Source organism: Centrocercus urophasianus, unplaced genomic scaffold (assembly GCF_019232065.1).
Source record: "Centrocercus urophasianus isolate 14NV4802_14NV808 unplaced genomic scaffold, USGS_Curo_1.0 seq_10, whole genome shotgun sequence".
NCBI classification, from domain to species: Eukaryota; Metazoa; Chordata; class Aves; order Galliformes; family Phasianidae; genus Centrocercus; species Centrocercus urophasianus.
This window is the reverse complement of record NW_024884142.1, coordinates 60,979,817-61,001,006: the sequence shown is the minus strand read 5'-3', so window position 1 is coordinate 61,001,006 and position 21,190 is coordinate 60,979,817. Positions and strand designations below refer to the sequence as shown.

Sequence of the window (21,190 nt, the reverse complement as noted above, 5' to 3'; positions counted from 1 at the left end):
GTATTCCCTAGATATTTTCTGAATTATTTTCCATGGAGCCAGCTGTTGCTGGCTGCTGGACAGCTGATTGTTTCTGCACATACTGAGGTTCATCCAGCTGTTCTCAGAATTTCTCCAATTTATCAAGAACAAGTTCAGTTTCAATCCTGCCTCTAAGACTATCTTCAACACTTTCCATTTCATGTCATTCACAGGTTTAACAAGGGTGCTGTGTGTTCCATCATCCACGGTATAAATACAAATGCTGGGAAAATTAGGTCCCGATTCAGGATGAGTCTTCATAGAATGCTGTTGCTACCTCTTCCATGTGGACATGCCACATTTTAAATTCCTCTTTTAATATAATTTTACAGGTTTTGTTGTTGATTTTTTGCATCCAGGCTACCCTATGCATATCCAAATTTTTTTTGTGCGTGCACTTGCTTATAAGAATTCTGTAAAAGAAAATTCAAAAACCTAAGCAAAGTCCAAATATGCAGCTGCTTGTATGCAGCTGTTTCTTCCCTTCACTAACATCCTTAAACCACTATGCTGGCTGTTATTCAGCTTGTTTTTCGTTCGGGTACTTAGAACATATTTATTTTTCTAGGATGTTTTTTCCTTTTGAAGTTACTGAGCTTTTACTCCTCTGTCCTTTCCCCACTTTAAAGGATAGAGCCTGTACTTAGGCTTTTCCCCTCATCTGTCCTCAGATGTCCTTCTCAAAAGTAACTGCTAATGTGTATGAAACTGTTTCAGGCAGTTTTTCACATATGTCAGACAGATGTTCATCAGGTTCAGCCAAGTTAGCAAGACATCATTCTACGTACTGTCCAAAAAACTCATTCAGGCTATACATTTTTTAACATTTATTTGTGCTTCTCTCACTGATGTTACCTGTACCAGCTACCTTCACACCTTTTCAGTGATGAGTGAAGGAAAAAAATCTGACTTTTGCATTTCTGCTCTCCCCCACCATGTTCCTTACTGGGTTTCTTTGCTTTACATATCAGTGTTAATGCATTTAACTTACGGTGTCTTGAGTTGAGTAGTGTGCTGCCTGTATGGGAACTGCTGAGTCACGGCCTGAACCTCTGATTAATCACCTGAGGTGAGCCTTGAGTCAGCCAGAGGAGCACAGGTGAAGGCAATTCACCTGAGCTGCCAGAAGGGGTGGAGCCTGGCTCCACCCCTCCTGGACCTATTTAAGAGCTGGCTACCAGAGGGGAAGGATCTCTTCTGGAGATCCCCTCTTTTGGTATCTTCTGGTGAGCTCAATCCAAGGGTAAGCTCTTCCACTTATTCTCTTTTGTGATCGTTGTCTGCTTTGCCTTACTCTCTTGATTATCTTGCAATTATAACATCTTGGTTATACACTGCCCATGGACAGAGAGGAGGGAGCCAAGAGGGACTGAGAGGAACCTCTTATTGCTAACCTAGATTGCCACAGTTTTGAGGAGGTGAAGTGGCTTGGGCTAGGTAGAAAAAAAGGAGAGCTACTTGAAAACATTTGCTCATAGACTGTAGTGAACAACAAACAAATGTTAGAATGTGGCATGTAATGCAAATGCTCCACTGTGTTTCTCATCAGCTTTCTCATGGGTGGCAAGCAGGTTTGGAGATTGGGTTGTCCAGGTCAGGCTATATCCCTACCCTGAACTTCTTCCAAGATCCAGAGTCTTTCATATACCATATGAGTGTATGCTATGGTGTTCAGACATTTTACGATCTTGTACAGCTTCCTGAGGTATGGAGAGATGTTCAGAGGACCAGGTTGCACCTTGATTGTGTAAGGGTCTTATATCTCAATGCAGCATTGTGAAGTCATCTTGTTTTCCTCCAAATTTCTGTCCCTTTGTAGACAGCTCACAGACTTCTTGTCCTTCTAAATCTGCTTCTGTGGGCCTCATCTCTCAGGGGACTAAAATCCTGCAGGATCACAGTATCTGTGTATGCAAGGTTAAATAGTAATACACTAGAGTACAAAGTTGACTTTTTTATTAGGTTACTCTAAACCATTACTGAGTTACAAAACGTTTTCACTGTTTAATGGTGATCTCATGTCTTAATTATTGAGATAGCAGGTGGAATGATGAGCCTATCTTACAAAACTGAGTTTATACATATAAAATATGCAGCGAGCTTGGTTTTTTCATTAGGAAGGCCAAGAGGAACTGCTGTATTTCTCTCTATGAAATTCATTAATGACTAGATGACAGGAGAAGAACACTTGAAAGTAAAGAAATTGGCACAAGATTAGCATATAACAAAATACAATCTGTCAATCCAACAACATTATACTTAAAATTAGAAGACTAAATGTATAAAGCAACATGCTAATGAGAATGTTGAGAATTTCTTAAAGGGATTATTGGGCATGCATTAAAAAGGCAACAGTCTTTGGCCCAGTGTTGATGAGCAGGCAGAATATGCTACTTCTTGAGCAGCAGAATTCATGGAAAGGTCTGAAGAAAAAAAATCGGACTCATACCAAGAAGTGTATGAGGGCTCAGCAGGAATCTTCCCATGTGTCCTGGTCTGTCTTATTATTTGTATGTTGCTATGGATAAAAAAGGATCTTGCCCAAGTCTGTATAAAATACTCTGTTAAAGAACAAGGAAGTTATAATCCATGTTGAAAGTTTGTTATCATCTGAAGCTTTTCCTTTTTCAAGTGTATTTTGTCTGTTCTCTTTCCTCTAAGCATGTTCCATTTCATCATGGAAAGAAATGGCGAAGTGAGAAGCCTGGCTCATCTCTTAGTGTGGAAATGGCCTGCAGAACAGATGTTAAACTTTATACCTCAGGACATGTAAATTATAACAGAGAAAATAAAGCAGGGGTAATGGTACTCCACCAGGAAACAAACTAGCTTCATGACAGAAAGAAATCAATTCACAGCTGAAAATGAGGGAGGAAGGAAGATGAAAATTTGTTTTGGTAACTTTTCTTCCAGCACCCTTCCACTTCCAATATAGGCTGAATTTCCTTCTCCAGCAGCAGCCAACCACAGCCATCTGTGACCAGTGCTGGTTTCTCAGCAGATACAATTTCTCCATTGGAAATGTTAAAGTTGAAAGAACTTAAAAAGAAAGCAGATGAGGGAGCTGACAGACGCTATATCCTTTTGAAAAGAGATGAATTAAATGTGTCAGAGATTATGGTTCTGAAAACAAAAGAGTTAAGAACAGGAGATGGCGTGTTGATGAGCTTGCCAAAAAAGAATAGCAGTTCATAGCTGCTTCCTTGGCTGATGTAACTAAACTGATTGGTTTAACAAGTTCATACATTTCTGGAAGGAATTCACAGCAAAGCAGGTATTGTTACAGAGTGATTTCACAGGGAGCTCAGTATCCGAGAAGAACGGAAGGAAACTGGAAAAGTTAAGAGATGAAAAAGTAAATATTGCAATATCTTCCTAGTAGGATTGGTTAATTTTATTTCAGGAAAATGGATTGGAAACTGGAATGCTCTGAGGCAAAGTCATCCTCAGTGCAGTTGCTGTGTGCTCTAAAATTTTGAGCCCCTGACTGTACCTCCACTGTTTTCCCTTTCCTCTGTTATCTTGTGGAAATGTTATGCTACATATTTCTTAAAGCAGGATATTACAGCCTAGTGATCTGTATCAGAAAAATCACTTTGTTAGCAGCACTACCTTTTATCTAGCATCACGTTTAAGATAAACTGTAAAAAAGGTACCTGTGTATTCTTTAGACTGTCATTAGGTACACACAATTACTGTACTTTGGCTGCCTCTCATGTTAAGTGAGATGGAAGAACGAATTGGGCGAGTCAGGCACCTGCAGAAGTTGCTGAAGTTGCTCCCCTGGGGCAACCACTAATAGCCTCATCAGTACCCGAGGGCCAAATGCCAGAATGAGAGTGAGATACAGGAGTCACAGAGATGAAATGTAATGAAAGCCAGTGGGGGAAGGCAAACTGACACAAGGCTACTATGTGCAGGAGCTCTGTGTTCAGCTGGATTCTAGGAGGTATCACCTGCCCTGTGGTTAAGCAACTTGCCAAAAAATGTTGGTTACATTCCATATCAATAAATTTTCCAGACAATATTTCTACTTTGCCTATAAGATGAGAAGCCAGGGAAAAGGGGTCAATGGATGGGGGAAAAACATTTAAGGCTTAGTGCTGTATTGTAGCAGGATAAAAGCTTCATCTTGTATTTTTTAAAACAGTTTTTCCCAGAAAACATTTTTCCCAGAAGCATTTTGATTCAGTAAAATTTCTGTGAGATAATGTAACCATTGCAGTGAGGGCAATCTTTGGCCTTTATTAACTGGTCAAAAACTTCAATCAGCCTTGGCTTGAAACGAGGACATTTACAAAGTAAAAAGTTACCACAGTCCTTAATTTCTCTACCTAGGAGGCTTGTTGTGAAACAGCTAATTTTGAGAACAGTGCACTTTAAAGTGAGGCCTGCAGCACTCTATGGGAGAAGTTTCTGTGACACAGGAAGCAGTGTAGGCTTCCAAAGAGAATCTTCTCTCTCTCAGGTTTATTACTCAGAGCTGATGAGTAAAACCAGGAGATAATTAGTGTATGATGTTAACTCATGCATTTCTTAGCTAGGCATTCTCAGGTTAGATTTATATTATGTCTCCTTCAGCTAACCGTTGCTTTAAGGAACACAATATCTTCCAAGGGCTGCTTCTTCCAAACCTGGACGTGGTCTGTTGCAGTCAGTTGAAAAAGACTAATTTATTCTTATGGAAAGGTTGGCTGTAAACATTTAAATGTGACATAACAATGAGTTGGTGCATAATGTAATAACTGTTTTCTGCCACACAAATCTGTGTCATGTTTGTTTTCTACTACTCTTTTTGATGATGAGTACCTCCTATCTTTTTCAACATGGACTTTCTTCTTACTGATGTTCAAAATACAGAATTCATACTATGAGTACAAACTTGGTCTGGATTTTCATGATATTTCTTAATGCATATTTTCAGGAGAAGTTACATGAATTTGAACAAAGTAACGCATTCTGACAGTGACTGCTATCGAGCACTTTCTACACATGTAGGTATGTAGTTATTTATCTTGATGCTTGTGTGGGAACTCTAGAAAATCTGTAGCAATGATCTCTCCATTTCAAGCAACCACAGGTTGTTGGGGAAATTTTTTGGAGATATATACAACAGCTCTCTTAATAATGGCGATATTCTGAAGGAAATTAAGGTAAGAAGTAATCCTAAAATTTATCACAACATAAATGTACATACTTAATTGCTGTCTCAAATGTGTCATCTCTGTCTGTCCTTTACTACCTTTTTTTCCCTCAGTACAGTTGGTACATTTAGCCCTTTTTATCTGCAGTGAGAAAAGTGTTTCTCTTGGGTTTTTGTGTTCTTCAGAATACTCTTCACTGTCCACTTGTTCTTGTATTAAAATCAAGCATACCCACTTAGCATCATTTATTTTATTTTATTTACTCATTTATGGTCTCAAGAAGGATGGCTTCCTCATCTGTGCTCCTTCTCCCACTGTACAGTGGTGGATTTTTTTTTTTTCCCCTGGAGAAGAACAGAGAATAGATGCACATACAGGGAGCTTGCAGGAATTGTTCTTCCCATATCACATGCAAGAAATATGGGATACAAATTTAACCTCCCCCTGGTAGGATAGTGTCAAGCACCCCTTCCTTTCCTGTGCCTCCCTTACCAATATTGTCTTGTCTTTGGCAAAGGAAAAGGTACCAGGAAAGATGTATTCCACCACAGATGAGGAGCACAGAGGGTACCATAAGCACTGACTTTCCCTACACAGTCCTCCTAGGCTTTCCTCCCACCCTGGCTGTGGCCAGGAACCATTTCAGCCTAGCTTGGACATGTCAGTCTCTTCTTTTGAATGCATCCTCTTTTTGTTTTCCCTACTCTAAAACTAGTTCCTTCCTCCCATGCTAGCTTTTAGGGCTGGTGTTCTCCACTGATTCTGAGCAGACCCTTTGGATTTGCTCTAAGGATTTTGCCCTAGTTATCCCCTCTCTTTTGCACTGAGTCTGGAAAATTCTCTTTGGTATTGATAGTCTGTTGAAATAAAGATGAAAGATCATGATGAATGTGACACAGCTGACAGCAAAAGTGCATTGTCTAGCATAAATAACTTGTCACTCAGTGACATGGCAAAACACCTGAAAAAATGGTCAGAAAGCTTAGGGTCTGCATGAATCTGAGTTGTCACGTTGGCTGGTTGTGACATGAAACCAGCCAACATGTTTGTTGTCTGCAACAAACCTTTTAAGTATTTGTAAGTGGCAAGACGTTCTTTGAGTAGCTCTAGAGACTACCAGTATTTTTTGGTTCGTGTCTGGCCATGTTATCTCTTAGTCTCATGAGTAGCTCTTTCATAAGTTTTCACCATAATTCAATTTTACTGAAAGTGTAATTTCAAAAATGTTGCTAGAGGACATGTATTTAGCAAAGGAAATACGCAACTGCTTGACTTCACATTTTACTACTGTTCATGCATTCCTACAAGCTCTGGAGTCTCAGGTCAAAGGAATAAAAGCAAAGCCCCCAAAGGCTCAAAAAATACAGGCAGCAGATTGGCAAGAGATAGATATGTCAATATTGTCCTGGAGAGAAACAGAGAGTAAGTGTTGCAAATACTTTCAACAGCTCATTAGCAAATGTGGAGATGGGCTAGAGCAGCAGCAAGTAGATAGGGTTCTTGAAGTTTTTACAAAATTCACGGCTTGAATGGAACGCCAAGGAATTAGACCCTTTCAGTTTTCTTAATATACATTTTTGAGATATACTTTTTTCTCTTTCATCCCAGTTACATGGCAATCCTGCTCCAAACTCAGATCTGGCTTGCTATGCTCAAGTATTGGAGTTTGTGGTTGTTTAATCCTAGAGCTCTAATCTTCAGTCTTGAAAACCATCCTGACAGGGGATTTTACATACCATCTTTCCTGTTCTTTCCAGCTGCACTATCTGACAACAGGCTGAAGAATTAGGAAATCTTTGTTTCTCTAAGCAGTCTATTGCCCATTTTATCTGTCACTTTTTTGTGTAAACATTACTTTACCTAGACTAGGTAATTTAAGAAGTCCTTTATGTCTTTGCGGTAGTTGTTTCCATATTATTAGTGTACTGTATTTATTTGGTGCTTTCAAAATGTGATTTGGATGATTCTGCAGTTAAGATATTGTGTGAAAGAATTTTTTGTTCTTTAGTTTCTGGTGATGTAAAAAAAAGATAATAAAGAGCGGCCCAGTACTCTATACGTGTACACTTGCCTATATTGAGAGAATTCATTGTGGCACTGTGGGATAAAGTCAAACTGGCTGAATTTAAGATGGATTGGGGCATAGCACGGAATGAATATTGAACATTCATATGCAAATTTTTCTAGGCTATGGAGATTGACTTTTGTTCAAAATTTTATATTTTTTTAAAGATAATGGGGAAAACATGATATTTTGTCTTCTGCTAAAGGGCTGAAAGGGAACAACAGCAAATGTCTGAGAATGATCTAGTGGAGTTATTGAGAGATTTGACAGCTATGTGTAAAAATAAATAAATAAATAAATAAACAAATTGAATACCCTAGAAGATCTCTCAGTTCTAAATAGTAATTTGTTTCCACAGAAGCATAGGAACTACCTCTATCCTAATGATAAAATTCAAGCTTTGGAAAAAAACCTGCCAATCAAAATCTGAAAATTTTGCATGCATTAGTTACTACTGGGGGCATAAGACCATTTTTTTCCTTTGCTTAGCATGGAATGTACAAGAAGGGAAACCACCCTTGGAGACAGGGTGGGTGAGCAGAGGAAGACTTTAATACATGTCTTATTTTATAAATAACATTGTTGCTATGGATGATAGAATATGTGATAGTATTTTGGAAATCTGATGAGGAGAAGTTAGAAAATTGAAGTATATGCAAACTAAACTTTTCAGTTGGGTTGTTGTGTAGAGTTAAGTCTCAGTGTGTGTGTGGTCTCTAAGTGGTCTCCACATTCACATGGCCCTTAAGTAATTCCAGGGATGATGACTCTACCAGCTCCCTGTACAGCGTATTCCATAGCCTAACTACTCTTTCCATGATGAAATTCTTCCTGATATCTAATCTAAACCTCTCTGGAGTAACTTGAGACTGTTGCCCAATGTCCTATCACTTGTCACCTGAGAAAAGAGGCCAATACCCTCCTCATCAAAATCTTCTTTCAGGAATTACTAGAGAATGGTGAGGTCTCCACTCAGCCTCCTCTACTCCAGACTAAACAGCCCCAGTTCCCTCAGGTGCTCCTCATATGTCTTATTTTCTACTCCCTTCATGAACTTTGTTGCTCTTCTCTGTGTGTTTGAGCAAGAACACATCCCTGTAGTGAGGGGCCCAGAACTGAACAGAGTACTTGAAGTGCGAGGCCTCAGCAGTGTGGATTACAGAGGGACAACTTTTCCCTGGGCCAGCAGACCATTTATTTCTGATAAAAGCTAGGATGCTGTTGACCTTCTTGGCCTCCTGGACACACTGCTGAGATGTGTTCAGCTGGCTATTGACCAGCACCAGCGGTTTTCTGCTTGGCAGCTTTCTCAAGTGAAACCTTGTTAAATGCCGTATGACTGGATATAGCCTATCAACTCAGCCTATCCAGAAACCTCTACAGAGCCTTCCTGCTCTTAGGCAGATCAACAATCACCGTGAAACGTAGTGTCATTTTCATGGTTACTGAGTGTACACTTAATTCCCTCATCAGTGTTGTTGATAAGAATGTTCAAGAGAACTAGCCACAGTACTGAGCCTTGGGGAGTACTGCTGCTAATTTGACACCAAGTGGATTTAATTAAGTTCAAAACAACCCTTAAGGCCTGGCCATTCATTCAGTTTTTAACCCAGCAAACAGTACATCTCTTCAAGACTTAAGCTGCTGGTTTCTCCAGAAGGCTGTAAGACGCCTTGTTAGGTCCAAGCAAACAGTGTTCTCAGCCTTTCCCTTGGCCACTAAGTAGGTCACCTTGCCACAGAATGAGGCAGGACCTGCCTTCCATAAACTCATGCTAAATGAGGCTGATCACTTGATTGTCCTGAATGTGGTCTGCTCAAGATGTTCTGCTCCATGACATTCCTTGGCCCTGAGGTCAGACTGAGAGGTCTGTAACCTGCAGGATCCCCCTTTCTGCCTCTCTTTTAAGTGGTGTCATGTTTGCCAACCTCTAATAAACGGAGACCTCCCTGATTAGCCAGGATTATTGAAAGTTTGTTGGTAAGCATTTCCACTAACTGTATGTGTAACAATCTTCATTCTACATAAGAACTATGTGGTCATACATCATTTTGCATATGGTCTTGAAAATATATTTGTGAACTAATGCTTTCTTTTGTTCTAGATTGACGGATGAATTGTAAATGGTGCTGTGAATAAGAAGGTAAGAGATAGGAAGGTTCTAAGTAGAGATGAAATACTGTAAAAATTGTGGCGCAAAAGTGCTCTAAATGGTCAGAAAGAAAATATTACCCCAGCTGTTGAATTTGTTTCCTGTTAATATGATCAACGTTGGCTGACAGATATCAGCAGCCAAATGTCTCATATTTCTTTTACTCTTAGCCTTATCTGCTGTAACTGGTGGATGTCAATGAGGGACCTTCCACCACTGGAGGAACCTAGAGAGCTGTCAGACCATTTCTATAAATGATTTTCTCTCTGTGAAAGTCACAACACTATGTTAAAGATGTCTCAGGGGATGGAAACCTTCAACTAGAAGTGTGATAAATGGATTTTATGCTTATCATGAGTAGGTTAAGCACTAAATCATGTGACTTCATAGTACTTCCTAAGCTTTTCGGCTTTCACTGTATCCCTCCTGGTTCCTTTTGTTACTCATACAGTTGTCCAGTCCCTTTTGGGTGCTTGCATTTTAGTTTGGTTCAGGAACTGTAATAAAGTTCACAGTCTGTTTATGCACTTCTTCAATAAAGCAATATATTTTGATAAGGCCTTTGGCCAGTGGAATCTGGACCAGGACCTTTGAGTTAGTCATAAGATAAAATACCTAATCAAGGACAGATGTGGGAGGGTGAAAAGAAGAAATGAAGGATGATGAACTAGGAAATTCTAAAAAATTGGGGTAGGGTACAGTATAACTAGTTAAAGATTTAAAGGCGTACCATACCAATGTACTTGATAGTAGTTAGATCACAATATACCTGAGCTGAATACATTAAAATACAGTAAAAATTTGTACTCAAAGTATTTTCTTCCAGAAAATGAGAACACACCAATTTACTATAATGTGAGAAATACGGAAATATCTGTTTTAGCAGTGATATGATATGCATTTAAACCAGCCCAAATTCTTCCCTACCCCAACTATTTTCTTGCCAATGAATGTGCTTCAGGATGCAGCAGCCATGAATATGTTTGTTCTTACAGCGTGCTACAGATTTTGAATTTCAAAGCTTAAGTGATTTCAGACAATCACTTAAAAACCCCATAAAATCAATCATTGGCTCTATGTCTTGTGCAGGTCTAAGGAATAAGACAATCAGAACTGTCAAGGCCAAGGCATTTCAAAGGAAGTTTTTGGCATAAAATGAGGCAAAAGTCATTGAAACTATGGTGAACTTTTCTCTCCCTCTCTTCCCTACCGTGTACTAATTTTGAAAGTACTTATTCAGTTAACCTCAAACTTCCCCTCCCCACCTTCCTCAATTACACACTGAGGAATCAAAACCAGCCAAGTCAGAAAGATGTGAATGTCTCTGTTATTTTTGTGTTACAGCTCTATTCAGAAGTCTGAGCCATGAAACTGAGACCCAGATTTACCAACAATTGCAGGCACTTCAAGGAAGAAGGCTCTGCAAATACCCTTTTCTTTTTGGTTTGGAAGGTGAGGTGCTAAGCAATCAAAAAATGTCTCTTGAAACGTAACTTGAAATGAGAACCTTATGATTTTCTCAAACTAAAAAATGGGGACTTCCTTTTTTTTCAATTGAATATTTTCCTTATCTTTTGTAAATATAAAGTCATTAATCGATTCTCTATAGGTAGCATTTCTGTAAAGCTCTTTCAGGACTGGTAGCCATTCTGGCCCACAGGAGGGATAATCTGTCTCTCATTTTCACTGATGTGTGTGAAAGGAAAGGTTTTTAGAGAAGCTAGCAGCTGTTAGCTCTGGGAATGGGAGAGACAGGAAGCATGGCAGGGTACGGCACTTTCCTCAAGCAAGGCAACACATCACTCAAGTCAGGTTCATGCTCTACTCTGCCTTGCTTTTCATCAAAGCTGTCAGCTCTCACTGAACTTATTGATTGCACACAGATAATGCACCGCAGACCAGAGAGAGGCAGAGGGAGCTGACTGCTTGGAGAGTAGGAAATTTAGGCATTCTGGGATCAAAACAGGCAGTCTTTAATTGTTGAAACACGCTCATTATGCAACACAGTGTCCTAGACCTGAATCTAATAGCATGGCACAAAACGATTAGACTGCAAGCTTGCCTAATGAGCTATGGGGTACTTTGAAAGCCTCTGCCAGCTCCAGGGCAGTCTGTGATTCACAAGGGTTTTCGATCTGCTCACTGCACCAGTCAGACAAGCCAGGCCACACCATTAGGAGATCTCACACAATAGGGAAGCAAGTTGTTCCACTTCCCCTCCATAGTTCTTTTGCCAGTGTCTCCCTTCCCCCCTCCCTTCTCCTCCGTTTAACTGTAGAGCCTTAGAGGTGTCACCCCTCACCCTAACACCTTTCCTGTTTTTTCATTGCTTCTTCTTTCAGATGAACACCAGTAGGTAAATAAAAGTATGGGGGCCACATGAAAGTGTCACCTTGAGCTGCACTGTTTCAAGTTTGTGTTCATCCAGACCCTTGGAGTGAAGGGCACTGTTAGTTTGTGCTCTCAGACCGCCTCATTCTCTAGGTGTAAGGGGAAAGCTGGCAAGGCATTGTAGTGCATATCCCACTGCAGCAGAACAAATGTTGACTGGCTGCAGAGCAGTTCATGGACAAGCTCTGAAAAGCTGAAAAGGTTTTTGACTTGAGGGAGACCCTGACTGGGCAGGAGTGTGAGATGGTCATGCAAGATCTTGTCAGATCACATTATTCATTTGTTTTAATGAGATGAGTAGGTAAGGTGATGCCTGTAAAATACAGAAGTGCATTATTTGAACTCCTAATGGAATACAGCATGTTTGTTCTGCACCATAAGTGCTGTTACCATCTTCCTATGCTGGTATGGGGTGCAGTGATTTCCCCCTTTGTCACATTCCCTTTGTATACAGAGATTGTCCTTATTTTTGCCTGAAGTGCTAAAGGGCCTTTGTTGGGGTGACAGTGAAATATGAGTAGCACATGTCATGCACCAATTAGTGTTTATACTGGCAGAAATTCTGTGTGGGTATAGTGGGTGTGAGCAAAAGCTGAACAGGGACACTGCTGAGGGTGTTCCTGGCCCACCTGACTTGGTTACCACCATCTTGTACTTGGCTACACCATACACTGACAGCTATGAACTTAGCCTCAGGCACCAAGTAGATTCCCCTTATAGTTCTGTCCTTTGAACTGTGTTGTTTGTGAATATGTGTGTTTATACTTCCAGAAACCTACAGGAGACAAAAGAGGATAGTGCAGACACCTCCTTTTGCTGTGTATCATTTTGAAACTATGAAGTAAAGTTCTCAACAGATCTTGATTGTGTATTTCTATTACAAGTATGGGCATTGGTAGCCAAACGTACATAAAATAACTGATTATCGTTAGTTATTACCACTCTCCAAGCCAAGAAACACAGAAAGTAAAAAATATATCTACCCCAGGATGAATCTGGATAGGATTTCCAGTATACTAAGTAGATTAACTCATGTAACCTTGAAATAAATATTGCAATGCTTAGTAACTCCAATGGGACAGACGTAGTTCTGATTCCCTTGGAAATCTAATTTCTATATGCTTAAATAACTGAATGTGATTGCAGATTATTCACAGAGGTATATATAAATGGCTGTATCTGTGAACACAAGATTTCAAGCATACATAGGAAGCCATGTTTAAGTGTAGACTAAAAAAGATGTTAAGATGTATCATTGATATCAAATAATTATTTTTTAAAAAAGGAGAAATAATGGTATGAATGCTTTTTTTTTTTTTTTTTTAATTCACTGGGCTCCATCATTATTCCTTGAGCTGTCATTGTGACTAGTGTTGTGAAAGATGAGTTTTATTGAATACTGTGCAACCCAACATACTGAACTTGTATTCTTGTGATTTATTAATGTGCTAAAATTTGCATAATTAAAGAGGTCCGTGTGAGGCCCATTTAAAGTACAGAAGTTACATGCTTGCAAATTCCTGCATGATTAGCACATTCAGCATTACAAGCAGTATTCCTTTTCTACTGGCAGTTGCGTAGTTGTAAATAACACATGTTCTCAATACAGCCACTTTTAACCTGTCCTTGTCACTGGTTATGCTAATAAGTGTTCCAGCTGTGTGAAACGAGAAGGTAATTTCATGCTGCTAAATAGATGCTAAAAGTACAGTCAGTAAGAGTAGAAAACTGAGTTTAAGAGTGTGTCACTCTTAATAGTGGGCAAACAGCAAAACGTTTATGTAGAGCTTAAGTTTAGATAAACATCTAAAAGGTCAAACATTTCTCTAAACTGCCCCAGAAGCAGAATTATTACCTGTTGACAGGACATAGAATTGATTAATTAACTATACAAAGAGAAGAACATATCTGCCAGAAACATCAAAGAAAAGCTGAGAAAAATGTGTAAGAAAAAATTGCCCAAAGTCTATGTCCCTGTCTTTGTCAGTTCAAATATATATACATCTCTTATATCTTTGTACCATGCTTGGCCACCTTTAAATTAAATGATATATTAAATGTTGTTGTTTCCTCTGCAAAATTTTCTAAACAGCCCTTTAAAATGCTACACTGAAGCGTTCTATCGAAGTACAAGACAGTAGTCTGGCACTTGTTTCTAGAACATTTGTGGAGGAATGGAATGCTATGGCAGTTCTTGCTACAGAGATAGAAGTACTATGGAGCAATGGAAGGTGATAAAGAACAAAAAGTAGCTCACTCTTTCTGATGATCATTGACAGCTCAAGGAGAATGTGATCTCTATCTAGAGATGTCACTCCCTCATCTGCTAACCCTCATAAGGATGAGGAGGGGTGGACCCAAGGTCCCCGCCTTCCAGGCACTCAGGTGCACTGCTTGGACCTTAACTCCCTGGGTTATCCATGTCTTCTCTCCTTTGTGCTCAACCACTGGTTAAGGTTGTGACCTGGCAATTCTCACGCACTCCACTCTCACAGCAGGAACCAATGATTGAAAAGGTTGGGGATAAACTCCTACTCTTTTGTGATCCAAAATATACGTACATCACAATGCATGTACAATACCCATCATGATGTAGAATATCAAGGCACTGTAGATGATTTCTAACTATCTTTTGTGATTTTGTTGGGCCAGTACTTGGTGTTCCTTCAGGACGTATATCTTCTTCAAGAACCAGTAACAGTTCAGGTTCGCATTTACTGGTTCCCGAAAGTTTGACAGCTCACCACCAGATGTCATGATGATGACTCACGGACACAGGAGCATGTCAGAGTGATGTTACTCACACCAATGGTCCTGGGAATTTAACCACGGGAGTAGTACTCTATACAGACTCCCTACAGAGTTTAATTGGTACAACGAGGAGGGGTAGGTCTGTCCTCCCTAGTTGGATACAGGCCATGTTTCTGTCAATGTCTCTCCTTGCACTGGGGCATGTTATGGCTTTTGGTACCACACCCTTTGGCCTGATATCTGTGGCTGGACCACCATATGGGTACCAAAGGGTGAGAGATACTAATTTGCCACTTGGTCATGATCAGTATTCCCTTTGCAATGAAAACTAGGGTATCAACTTTTATCTCTTCTAGCAATGTGCCGACTACAGGAGGGTTTACTGAACCCCCAGCCTTCAACAATCTCCCCCAAGGTGCAAGTAGGCCATACCATTTCAGTTCTACTTGTACCTTCCAAGGCCATTTTCCCTTATGTTCTCTGCATTCTAGGTCATCCAGGGCAGGGAGCAGAAGATTATTCATGGTGCCATTTTGCTGCTTGAGTGAGGTGTCTTTACCTGTGAACAGGGAAGCGCAAGTTGTCTGCAACATTCTTAAGGTACTGGGTCTGGTGTCCCTTGGTATCTTATTCAAGTCCCACAGGGTGTCAAAAAGCCTTTTGGTCCACCTCCACATGGACTGTGAACGTGCCTTCAGGATCCTGCTCTATCTTTCTATTAGGCCCGCTCCCTTTGGATTCTATTGCAGAAAACACTGCCATTTGATGTTGTTATCTTTGGCCCATTTCTGAACAGCTGCATCCATAAAATATGCATCACTCTTGATGACTTGTGGAGTCCTGTATGATATATCAGCTTAGTTCTTTAACAGTATACACTTGGTTTTCCTTTGGTACAAGATAGGCTTGCATTAGTCCAGTTGCTGTATTGACACATGTTAGAGTGCATCGGGCCTCTTCAGATCAAGGAAGGGAACCTATATTCAGTCTGCCACCACTGTAAAGATTTGTGTCCTCTAGTGAGATGGGTAGTTGTTTCCAGCAGAGGTCTTGGTCACATTCATGAGCAAGTGTCACATTCCTGACATGCTTGGACAATACCCAACTGTATGGACAGTCCCCATGCTTTAGCCATGGGGACTCAACATGGTCCTCTTTCCTGCACATCGAAGTTTTTGTTGTAGCCAGCAGGCAGTGTCTTCTGCTGATGCATTTTCCAGTCATCCTATTGAAGCCAGTGTGTCAGTTTCATTGTTACAGTGGTAGATGTTTAGGGATGTGGTATGCCCGTATGTTCCTGTGTCTAACCATATTCCATATATCAACCCACGTATCTTTGCCCCAGATAGTTGGGCATGGATTGTCCAATTCTGAGGCCCACTGTGCTATCCAGAGCATGAGCCCTCGGTAGACCGCCCAACTATTTGTGCAGATATTCAGTGTGCTTCCATCTGGCTCTTGAGTTATAACTGCCCATACAGCTCAGCTCACTGGCTTCTTCGTCCATCTCTCTCTTCAAACTGTATTGTTTTGGTAGTGAGATGATATGTGATGGCTCACCATCTACTTTGGTTTTCTCCACTGGATCCATCCATGTACCAGACATCTTCTAGAATAGGATATTTCCCTTCCTGTCCTGGATTCTCTTCTGTAAGAGTGATCGTCATTTCTTCAGGTGTCTTGTTGTGATATATTATTGGCTCAACTATCTTCTGCAGTTCTTCCATCAGTGGAAGAAACTTTTGATTAATTTAGACAAAGTTACTTGATATTAAGCTATTAAAACCGTGAATAGTGGAAACTAATCATAGCAATTTTTTTTTTTTCTATTTTTTCCTGGAAAACGGATTGTAGGCTCTATGTGCTTTCAGAAATTTTCTGTTGTACACCTGAAACATATGCCCTAGCAGCGTAACAACTGAGTTTATTAAATCTGGTCCTTTAAAAAAGTAGCTACTCTGCTAAGTACAACTCTTTAATTTTTAAAAAAATGGATATAGATGTTGTATGATTCAAAAGGTTTGAAATACAAATCGCTGGTTTATGTAGGGAGGGCTAAGTCTGTGCTGTAATGAGGAAAGACTGTCAGCAGATGGCAATGTTGTATAGTAGTTCGAGGAGGAGACAGCCACATCAGCGAGGGAAGCCTCTGATATTCCCTAAACGCCCCAGAAGGAAAATGCGTGACTGCCGTAGGCCATCAGTGAGTCCGCTTTCCACATACACTTTGGCTGAATGTTTGTGGAAACTTATTTAATTCTGATTACTATTTGTAATAACCATTTAACATTTAAAACCTGTAATTTGAAAGGGTGAGACCATTATCATTTAAGAAGAACAAGCTAATTAAACTAGTGCATTTCCATATTAAAAACAAAAACAACAACAACAAAAAAACAAAAAACAAAAAAACCCCAACCAATTTCATAATTCTACATAAGTACAACGTGTTCTTTCCCACACAGATTGCATTTTCTAAAAAGAACAAGTGGGCCTGATGCATGTGATTTTGTTAGAATGTTATGTGATAATTTAACCAATCTGCTACTGCCTTTTCGGGTTAAAGCTTTGCAAATCAATGAATCAAACATATTTCTTTAAGGCCAAATAGAAGTAAGTAATCTCCTTAGAAATTACTTCTGGTTCAGGCATAATGCAGACTATTTTATACATGAGTTATCTTCAGGTCTAATCCCATATGATTTCATCGGAAAGCTTCTCTTTGGCTTCAACAGGTTCCAGATAAGACCTGCTGTGCACTGCCAGCTAGAAAGTTACTGTAGATATATTTCCGCCATTTGTTCTTCTAACTACTGTGGAGAACTATTAAGGTGCTTTGATCTGAATATATAAACTAAAGCTGCAAAATCTTCCTGCTTCCAACTGCACTGAAGGCACTAGAACAAAGTAAAAGAGTTGTGATATATAACTCCAATGTACAAAATCTGTGCAACAGCTCAGAAAGAAGAACTTGGAAAAGCTTCTGTAAAATATAGGACTAACAGATGTCTTGGGAGAAGAAAAGTGAGTGATAGCTTAAATAAAACAGTCTTTGGTTCAGATGATATTCCACTGCACACTGAAGCCTGAAGCTTTATGTTAGTAGCCAAAAGAGCAGGCATCATTTCAGGTGTCAGTGAAATACGTAATAGAAAGCTCACAGCACTCAAACAGAGTTTTTTCTAGCAGCTCAACCTAAAAGACAGAAATGGACATGTTCAGTGAAAGATTAAAATGTAGTCATTTATACAGAAGTAATTGGTTAAGCAAAACTTACTTTAGAAACACTCTTCCATGTTTACACAGTAGGACCTGGTTTTGTTGTCAGTTGGGTTTCCCATAAGGTGTGAGATCTGGAAAGAAATGGCACTTGTTGTCAGACTTAGAGACATATGTAACTTGAGAAGTAGTGTTAAATTAAAACTCCTGTCACACAGGAACTACTTACTATAATTTATGTCAAGGTTAATGGAGTAAAAAGTATTGGAGTATTTTAAGTGCTGATCAGACATGTAACCAATTTGTATCACTGCAGATTTTTTGCAGATCGTGTACTGAAGGATATTTCACTAAATTGATGGTTTTTTTTTTTTTGTTGTTGTTGTTTTTGTTTGTTTGTTTGTTTTGGTTTGTTTTTTTTGTTGTTGTTGTCTTTGCTGTGTTTTTTTTTTACAGAAAGTTGAAAGAAATATAGAAATTTTATATAAACTGAAAATCAGTAAGGGAAATCAAAGTACAAAGTTTTCAATGATTTATGTTGGTGTGGTTACACAGAAATTGTTAGTGTTGGAAATGCCTGTCTTAACAAAGTGCTAGACCAAAGAAATACAGATTAGTTATTAATAGCAGCTGTATTCAAGTGCTGGTTGTGTAGCATACAGAGTAGCATCTGGGAGTCAGGAACAGAGATTATAGTTTGGATTTAGATGTGGCCCAGGGCATTGAACTAGGAAAAATTAACAAAGGGAATTATGCGGTGTTTGATTAAAACCCCTGATTGCTTCAGTTGTTCATTTAAACACAGAACAAACACATTATGGCAGTTATTAAAGCATTTTAAATGTTCTTACAGTGTTTTGCTTATGTTTTTCTACATCTGACATGGAGGAGTTAAATCTCTTGTCTGTTCTGACACAGTTTACTCGTGTCAGTTTAGGCAATTTATTTCTGAACTGCAATTTTTTAAGTTTGGGAACTGTCTTGAGATTCTCAGGTATTTTTCACATAAGTAAATTTTTCTTTTTTTCTTGGGCCATGTGGATAATGGGTCAATCTCAAGCAATGCAGTTAGTATGCTTTGAGAAGTTAAAGCTTTTGTTATATACCACCTATCAGAGGGAAATACTGAATACTTGTGTTGGTGCTTGCAGTATTTAAGTCTAGCCCAAGACTGTTTATTCTTGATATGTTTTTAATGTGCTGTACTTTGGATGAGGATCCATCCAGGATGAAACAGCATGGAAGAGCACCTGTCTCTACTTATTCATCCCCCTTTAATGCACTGATAGAATAATAGAATTGCTTGGGTTGGAAAAGACCTTAAAGACTATCAAGTCCAACCTCAGCCTAACCATATTACCCTAACTTTAACAACTCTCCACTAACTCATGTCCCTGACCACTATGTCCAAAAGGGTTTTAAATACAGTCAGGGATGGTGACTCAACCACCTCCCTGGGGAGTCTATTCCAGTGCTTAAGAACCCTTTCTGTAAAGGAGTTTTTCCTGATATCCAACCTAAACTTGCCCTGGCGCAACTTAAGGCCATTTCCCCTTGTCCTGTCACCAGTGAGAAGAGACCAGCTCAGCTCTTGCTGCAATCACCATTCAGATATTGGAAGAGAGCAATAAGATCTCTCCTCAGCCTCCTTCCCCACACTGAACAGCCTCAGTTCTTTCAGTTGCTCCTTGTAGGGCATGTTCTCCAAGCCCTTCAAAAGCCTTGTTGCTCTTGTATGTACGTATTCGTATTAATACAAGCAAAAGTGTGGAATTGAATTCCTCCATGTGGAAAAAAATGACATCCACAGACGTTTATCGACACTTACTGAACATTTATGAAGACTAAACAGTGGCTGTGAGCACAGTGAGGTAGGTGGTGGTGGTATGTTTCAGCAGTGGTGACAGTGACGTGAAAGACAAGCCATGTTCTGGGTACCTATTCAGATTGTTAAAAGAGCAACATGCAGGTTCTTGTTCATATCTGGTGAAAATGCATAGTTAATGGTGATAAGTATATTTGAAAAATAGTATTTTTTAGCTGAGAATTTTCTCGATCAAATAGTGTTATTGTGCTCTTTTCATCTGTTGCAGTTTCCATGGAAATAGACAGGAGGAATTACTTTTGGAGTGACATCTTTACAGGGCCTAAGCAATATGTGGAGTCGATCAGTGGCCTTATTTCATTTTTATTAGCCTTTTAGTATTTCAGATATTAGGCACATATTATGGAGTTTTCTCCTGTTTCTACAACACAACACAATCTATGAGAGTGGTTTCTCAAATTTAGATGGCAAGTTGTATTTTTGTATGTGAGAGTACAAATTTGTAAGCTGTATACTTTCATGCACAGTTATGAGATTGTTGGTAAATATTCAAATAGATTCATATAGACACCAAAGAAAATAATTCATTAGTACAGAAAAGAACAATTCTATTTTCAACTTATTGTCCACATTTGATGTTAGAGGGAATATGTGTTAGCTGACACAGGCAATATTTTTTATTTTCAAATGATACTTGTAAAGTAAAAAATATATATTTGATACACTGAAGTCTTGACACTTAGCAAACGAAACCCTGAACTTAGATTTTATGATATATAAAGATTTTCAATTATCTCTAAACTTAAAACAGAAAATGATGGATTCCAGGAGCCTATGGATTTTCGAAATTAAGGTTAAGCTTCAATTTATTCACATTTCAGACTCCTTAATTAAAATGAGGAAGACGAAAATCGGATTTCATCAGGTAGTATTACAATCATAGTAGATTTTTTTTATTGGAGTACGGCAGTATGAACAGCCCTCAGATCAGGAGCTGCTACCTAATGATCTAAGACAACTAATATACATTAATTTCATGAAATGGAAAGCAACCTGCTTTCTGATATAAAGTTATGGTATATTATGTTGTTAAAATTTCCTGGATGATTGCATTCATTAAGCTTAATGACAAAAAGGGGAAGAATTGGAAGAAAATTGTAAAGCAGTGCATGAGATCTGAATAAAAAACCTCCTCACAAACTGCATAGAGAGCAGTTAGCAGACAGTGGCATGCTTCTGGTCTTCTGTTTAATGCTGCAAGACTTGCTTTGCCAGAGCAGAGCAGAGTACTGGTAGCTCTGGAAGCTTATGCACTTCCAAAATTGTGTGCAGAGTACATGAAAATCCATTGATTGCTGATAGTTGTGGTCCCTTTAGGATGTTAACATAGTCAGGGTAAACAGGTAGGCAGGGGTGCAGGACCTGTACAAATGGAAGTGTCCTCCAACACTTCAAAAATATATCTATGGGTCAAGTTCTAAGTACATGCACAAAAGGAAAGGTGCAAACATGCTGATAAGATGTGATCACAATTGCATCCTTTTAGAAATTACAGGACGGTGCATGAGCCTACTTTCTAGTATCTCTTTGATTTTGAAATTACCTGCAGATAAAGCAGATTG

At 39.3% G+C, this 21,190-nt stretch overlaps 1 long non-coding RNA gene across 5 annotated transcripts in view; it reads left to right on the top strand.

Annotated features, from left to right (window-relative positions):
- Window positions 1-21,190, top strand: part of LOC122160925 — a 72,976-nt gene that overhangs the window by 8,509 nt on the left and 43,277 nt on the right. For 3 of the 5 annotated variants that reach the window (XR_006168999.1, XR_006168995.1, XR_006168998.1), the window contains exons 2-4: window positions 4,946-5,019; window positions 9,335-9,373; window positions 10,727-10,834. This is a non-coding gene — a long non-coding RNA (uncharacterized LOC122160925). Of the gene's footprint in view, window positions 1-1,226; window positions 1,265-4,945; window positions 5,020-9,334; window positions 9,374-10,726; window positions 10,835-18,199; window positions 18,329-21,190 lie in introns of those variants that run through there. The other 2 variants (XR_006169004.1, XR_006169003.1) reach the window with 2 other exon arrangements.